Consider the following 7,923-nt stretch of genomic DNA (forward strand, 5'->3'; position numbering starts at 1 on the left):
TAAGGTATAAGACCTTCCCGTTTGCACTCTGAGAAGAAAAATGACTGAAGTAAGGAAAACAATGTATTTGCAAATAGATACTTCTCCCATGTTCCACAGAAAACCAAGGACCTCCTCTTTTTATCATTCATCACTATCATCATCGTCATCTTCATCATCATCTAAACAGACATTAAGCACTTGTGGCTCAACTGGGCTCCGAGCTTTAAATTTAATACATTATGTAATCCTTATCTAATACTATAAAGAAAGCACTATTATCATTCCCATTGTTCAGAGGAGGAAATTGAGGTCTAGTGTGCCCATGGCTATGCATCTGGGGAGTCCAGATCTGGCAATCATATCCAGAGACTTCCCCTTATGCATTAGGCTACACTCCTGCTCATAATCTACTTCTCTTTATCATCTTATTTTTTCTAGCTAGAAAATCTTATGAATTCCCCTGCAGATTTGGGCTAGGTGTATAGAAGATGCTCAATAAACGTTTGCTCCATTTAATTGAAACAAATGAGCCCCGAGCTCACTGGTGCTCACAGTTGCTTTATAAATCCACTGGCCCCACAAAGCCTGCTTTTGAGCGTTTTGTCTTGATCACTTCTTCCTTCAGCTCAGGTCCCTCAATCAGTCAGCCAACCTTGTGTTGTGTGATATACACTGTTCAAGCCTCAGGCCCTGGCCCAGTGATGGGAGAGCACAGGGTAAATTCTCATCACTGGCAATTTAGTATTTTACCTAAAGCAGGAGAGGGAACGGGGAGGCTCAGGTGCTAGGAGGCTGCCAGGTGGACTCGATGTCTTGGCACCCTCTGTTCTTCTCGTGGAAAAGCTGAATCCAGAATGAACATCTGCCCAGGCTAGTCAGAAAGGAAACAGCTTTTGGTCAGCTAATTAATAGCTTTTTCATCTGCATCAGATGACTCCATTTTAGCACAGTGGCTTGGACACAAGGGCCTGGGAGCCTGGAGTCACTCTTTTCACTTTTCCTTCATGGTGTTAGTGGGTCATTGTACCCTCCAGACCAGGTCCCATCCCGTCTGGCTGGAGCCTTTAGAAGAAGAAGCCCTCACAAGTATCTAGGCCCAGTGCAAAATGGAAGTGTGGGGAGTCTCATTCAAACAGTAGGGAAAAAGTGTCATTAAAGTTTCTAAGATGTAGTTTTTTCTTCTTTTCTATAGTCTTCCTCTTGACTTGTGGCACTTTTACTATTTAACGTCATTTTAAGAGAAATTGTCATTTAAAAATTATCAGCACGAATTTTACCCTTCATCTTTATATTGTGCAATGCCAGTTTTAAACAAAATAGCATTAACGCATATGTGTGATTGTGAAATGACACAATGCGTATTTCACAGCTCATGCTTACTTATCCGGTTTTTCCAGAACAATGGAAATACTCCATAAACTAATTCAATTGTTTTTATTTCATTTCTTAATGCATAATATTTTACCAATACTCTCTATCTTCAGCTTATTAATGAGTAAGGAAGGACTGAAAGGAAAAGAAACTATGGGTTACCTTATGGGTCCCCTTCCTTCTATGTCTTTATGTTCAATATGTGTGTGTATGTGGGGAGGGTGGGGCACTGACCTTCCCCAGAGGCTGCGCCAGATCTTGCTTTGAATGCAGATAGAAAGCAACGGTGTTCTAAGAAACACAGATGACTCAGGAACCCTATCACATCCTATCCAACTCAAGTTACTCCCCTGCACGATGTTAGGATGGGGTTGGAATGTGCCTTTCTAGCAGTGTCGTATATTTAAAAAGAACCACAAAACCTTTGACCCTTTTTCCACTTTGTCTTTTCCATTATGCTTCCTCATAAAAGAGAGCTCGTAAGACTTGCAGATGTTCATCAGAAAAGCTTAGACCCAGATTATATACTCACTCCTGTGGCTCAGTAGTAGAGGAATTAACAGAATTCTTGATTAAAAATAACGTATTTGCCTTTGCGGTGACATTGTTGGGTGATGCTAGAGGATGTGTGCTGATGTGTGTGGGTGGTAAGTGTGTGTTGTGTCTAGGTGAGGTTTAGATGGGGTGGGTGTTACGTGTTCATGTGTGTGCATGCAGTGTTTGTGGCACATGTTTTGTGTGCCTGCGCAATTTGTATGTAGGGTTTGTGGCATGTTTGTATATGTGTGCAATGTGAAATGAATACTAGCTTAAAATTTCTCAGCAAACTTTTCCTCTGGGCAGTAGAGCACATATCTTTTGCTTTCCCCTGCAACGTCAGTCTGTTCTCATGTTCTGCTAAGTAAAATAGCATGCAGCTTTTTGACATTCACAAACAAAACCCAGTGGTTTTTATCTGAGTCAAGTGCTCCCTGGAGCTTTGTTTTTTTTTCTCCTCCTTCCTGTAAATCCATTTTATGCGTTGGAGTTAGAAGATGACATCTTGTTACATCATGTTAGACAGCACCATAATTTTTTCCAGCAAACCATTTCCAATCTGGCGAAGCAGACAAAACTGAACAAAGACAGACAGCCCAGCATAAATAAAGGATCAGCTCAGGGCCCTGCGGGACGGACCCAGAGGAATCTTGTCCTCAAATCCCAGGCCGATTTGCTGTTGGAAGTTTTAACCCCTTAGACTGGAATGCAGAAACCTACTCAGGCTCACAGCTCTCCCAACGAGGTCGCGCAGTGTCTCTCAGCTGGAGATGAGGACGCCTTTTGGGCGAGCCGTGCTCTATCTGGGGGAGGGAACCCACAAGACTGTTGCTCTGCCTGAGGTCCTTTCTGTACCATGAACAGGTCAGGCCTGTCTTTTGCTTTCCAGCTGCAGCTGTTATTTATAATCCCGTCTGTTTGCCATTCTGCCTGTGACCCCTACGGTCAGCTCAGGGCCTGTGTTTAAAAGGAGCTGTGTTATGCTCAATTTCAAGCCCACCACTGGGCCTTTCCTTTAGCAGTCTGCGTTCTGAAACTCAGTGATGAGCGCTCCTGGGGGCCCTCCCCACCCTCTAGTATGCCATGTATCAGATAGGCTGTCTGGGTTCCCTCAACCCTGCCCTGTATCTATATAGTTGACACCAGAGATTCTGATAAAAGTAAATAATTAAAACAGGGTGATTTTTACCACAAAATAGGGAAAATGAGTCAATACAGCAGAAAAGAGAATTCAGAACTCAATCTTGCTATATAGATTTAATATGTGATAAATAAGAGAGCAAGAAAAGACTTATTTAGTAACTACTGTATCAATAGTTGTAAATTTAGAAAATGATTTATTTAGATCAATACTTTATATCATATTATAAAGGAAACTCCAGTTGGGCTAAGGATTACATACAAATAGGCAAATTATAGGGAAAAACCACAAAAAAAAAAGCATCATAGAGGCTTTGCCAGATCAATGAAGTGACAGATTTCTCAATTTTGAAGGAATAAAGGAAATCATTAAGACTGTCAATCACAAATACTTTTTTTTTTTTTTTGGTGAGGAAGAGTGGCCCTGAGCTAACATCTGTTGCCAATTTCCATCTTTTTTTTTTTGTGAGGAAGGTTGTCGCTAAGCTAACATCTGTATCAATCTTCATCTACTTTATGTGGGACACCGCCACATTGTGGATTGATGAGCTGTGCTAGGTCCACATCTGGGATCCTAACCTGTGAATCCCGGGCCACCGAAGCAGAGTGTGCAAACTTAACCACTATGCCACCAGGGTGGCCCCTCCCTCTTTTTTTTTGCTTGAGGAAGATTTGCCCTGAGCTAACATCTGTGCTAATCTTCCTCTACCTTCCTCTATTTTGTATGTGGGTCACTGCCATAGCATGGCTTGGTGAGTGGTATAGGTCCATGCCTGGGATCCAAAGCTGTGAACCTAGGCTGTCAACGTGAAGCTTAACCCCTATGCCACCAGGCTGGCTCTACAAATAAATATTTTAAGAGCTTTAAAATAATGAAAATGGTAACTCTAATATAAAATGCCAAGAGAAGGCTGGAGAAATACTTTTATCAAGCATGGCAGAAAGAATATACTGATACTTTATAAGTTACTTATTAAAAATATAAAACAAAACATTAAGATCTCAACAGGTGGATGAGAAAACACGATGATAACTAATATACAAAAGAGAAATGATAGATTGCCTACAAACAGAAGGAAAAAAGTCTATCCTCATAATTAAATAACTGTAGATTAAAGCACCATTGGAGCATCAATTTACATTGTTAAATCAGGAGAAGTTAAAATAAAATGTGACATCCAATGCCGGCCAGGTTGTGGGCGACACTAGAGATTCACATATCACTGGTGGCAATCTGAATTGTTATAACCCATTTGGAAAGCAATATGACAATGCATATCGAAAGTCATAAAAATATTCACATCCTTTGAGCTAGGTATTGCTCTCCTGGCAGTTTATCCTAACGAAAGAAACAAACAGCAAAAAAGCTATATGACTGATGTTTCAGTTTTGTACAATAATCAGAGGACATAATAAATCAAACACTTAGCAAAAAGGGCACAGCACAGAAAAATACAATGATCATGAAACCTCAAAAATACTATACAGGTATTAAAATAATGATACTAAAAGACTGATGTATAGATAGTATTTATGATAAATTGACAAAAATGAGAATATAAAACTTAATATTGTATCAATATAGTAATTATAATTATGTAAAATGAACTAAACATTTTAACAAAACAAGAAGAAAGTACGCAAAAGTATGAAAATATTTGCATTAGAGTATTAAGATTGTGACATTTTTAAAATTAAAAAAAACTCCCTTAATTTTGCTATACAGTGTTGATTTTTGCTTTGGAAAAAATATGAAAAGAAGGAAAAAATCTTCCCATGTTGATTTGAACTTAAATTCTGGGTCTATTCCTATCTTACCTCTTCCTCCTTCTACTTTGACCTGTGGCTTATGGATAGATCCCAGTCGTCCATCTCCAGTACTCCTACAGGGAAAACTCCAGACACCTGACTGCCTACTGGCTTTCTGTTGTAGCTTTTGTGTCCCCATTACCGTGGCAGAAAACAAGGGAGGAAACATTTTCTTCCAATCACAATGGTTCCAAGGGTCCCAGATTCCCCTTCCTATGCTAGAGCAGCATCCCTCTAGGCCCCACGATGAGTGCCCCCTGAGAACAGCACCTGCACCCACTCCTTGTAATGCACTCAGCTGTTTCACTATCGTGAGAGGAAAGCTCAAAGTAGTTGATTACAAGGACACAGTCTCAATTAGCTTGGAAAGGGTTGAAAGAGAATCCCAGAGCAAATGAAGTACTTTCCTTCATTCTTCTCCCCTTCTATTTTCTAATTCCCTTCTTAGGGCCATCCCGAGTTGCTGTTCTTTTCTGTAGGTTGACGTTACTTTCATCTGCCGTTCAATTCAGCAGTTGTTTAGTGCCATATGCTGTTCCAAGCCCATGGCTTACGAAGATGAGTAAGATATGGCCCTGGTCTCAATGGGAAAACAGAAATTAAACCAAAACTCTCCCTATATAAGCACAATAAGTCCCAAGTCTGACACCTGGCCACACACTCTGGGAACAAAAAGAGGGTGCTTGTCCAATCTGGAAGTTCAGAGATGGCATGAGTAGGGGTGAGCTAGACAAAGAAGGGTGAGGTGGGATCAGGTAGGGTGGGGCAGGATGAGGTGGGATGAAGCTTGAGACAGAGGGAACAGCATTAACCAAGACCAGCCTGAAGGACAGCAAGCACAGTGGGCTTAAGGGGAACTCTTTTCTGCTCCCTGGTGCTTTTAAAAAAGCAAGTTATTTCAGTGTCTAGGATCAACTCCTTTTTCATCATCCAGTTATCCCAGAGAAGCCCCTCTCTCAAACATCACACTTGGGAACCCCAGTTCTTTGTCCACTTTTTCACCCTTGTTCTCCTCCTTAGTACTTCTGTCATTGCTCTTTACTTCTGTATTCTCCCTAACAGTGCTTGCCTTTGCTACATCTTCATCCCTAACCCCTCATTTACGTTTCCTACAGCTAACCCACCAGTCTTCAGCCCCTTGTCTATCCTTGGCTTGAGGCAGGGGTAGGGAGGGGAAAGAACTCTATGAAGCTCCTCCCGTTATCAGTGCTGAGCAGCCACTCACCTGCAAGGAATGACTCTCATTTTTGCTTAGCTTATGACAGATTCTAAGAAGATGTACCCACTTGTGGAGGGCTCCAATAAATGATCCATCGAAGTTAGCCCTCTTTCTCCTGTCTGACCAAGTGCTCTGCTCACCAAGAACAATCCATGGGATTGGCCTTCTACTTATATTTAATTTATACTATCAGTTTAAAAGTCCAAGCGATTTCTACTTGTGAAAATGTGCAACTTTGGATGTTGTTAATTTTTCCTGGAGTAGATTCTGAGGTGTGTATGGGAAAGTCAGGTTGTTGCAATTGCTATATTTAAAAAAAAAATCTTGGTCTTAGCAAGTTTTTCACATCCCAGGAATGAACCAATGACCTTATTTCAAGTGATGAATTCAAGAAAGTAACAGTGTAAAATATGAATGAGGAATTGATTTCCAACAAGCGTATGAAGACCGATCAATGGAGAAAGAATAGTCTTTTCAATAAATGGTGCTGGAACAGCTAGATAGCCACATGTAACAGAATGAATTTGGACCCCCTACCTCATATCATACACAAAAATTAACTCAAAATCAATCAAAGATCTAAATATAAGAACTAAAACTATAAAACTGTGAGAAGGAAACATAGGTATAAATCTTCAGGACCTTGAATTAGACAATGATTTTTTAGATATGACACCAAAAGCACAAATAACAAAAGAAAAAATAGATAAATTGGACTTCATCAAAATTAAAACCTTTTGTGCATCAAAGGCCACTTCTAAGAAAGTGAAAAGACAACCCATAAAATGGGAGAAAATAAGAGTCTAGTGTTCAGAATATATAAAGAACTCTTACAACTTAATAACAAAAAGACAAACAACCCAATTTAAAAATGGGCAAAGGACTTGAATAGCTATTTTGTTAAAGAAATGGCCAGTAAACACATGAAAAGATGCTCAAACTCATTAGTCATGGGAGAAAATGCGATTCAAAACCACAATGAGATACTATTTCGCACCCACTAGGAGGGCTATAAAAAAAACAAAAACAAAACAACAAAAACCCCAAAATAACAAGTATTGGCAAGGATGTGAAGAAATTGGGGCCCTCATATATTGCTTGTGGGAATGCAAAACGGTACAGTTGCTTTGGAAAAGTTGGGCAATTCCTCAAAATGTTAAACATAGTTACCATATGATCCACCATTTCCATTTCTAGGTGTATATATACGCAAGAGAATTGAAAACATATGACCACACAGAAACACATAAACAAATACTCATGGCAGCATTATGCACAACAGCCAAAAAGTAGAAACAACCCAAATGTGCATCAACTGATAAGTGAATAAACAAAATGTGGTACATTCATACAATGAAATAGCATTGATGCATGCTGCAACACGGCTGAACTTGAAAACATTACGTCATGAAAAAAGCCAGATCAACAGGCCACATATTGTGTGATTCCATCTATATGAAATGTCCAGAATAGGCAAGTCCACAGAGACAGAAAGTAGGTTAGTGGTTCCCTGGGGCTGGGAGAGGAGACAATGGAGAGTGACTATTTAATGGGTATAGGGTCTCTTTTTGGGGTGATAAAATGTTTAAAATTTTTGGTGATGGTTGCACAGCATTGTGAATATACTAAAAACCGTGCAACTGTACACTTTAAAATGATGAATTTTATTTCCAAAAAAAAAAAAAAAGACGGAAAAGCATGAGGAGGGGACCCTTACCCATCACTGTGGCAGACTTAAGCTAGCATTTGGGACTCCGGTGTGATCATAAGAGATATGACTGGATTTGACATGCATTTTTTATGCTAGATTGTGGGAGTGGGTGGGAAAAAGTACAAGTAAAACATGGGCTCTGTCCTCAAGGTGC

This window comes from Equus asinus, chromosome 6 (genome assembly GCF_041296235.1).
Source record: "Equus asinus isolate D_3611 breed Donkey chromosome 6, EquAss-T2T_v2, whole genome shotgun sequence".
NCBI classification, from domain to species: Eukaryota; Metazoa; Chordata; class Mammalia; order Perissodactyla; family Equidae; genus Equus; species Equus asinus.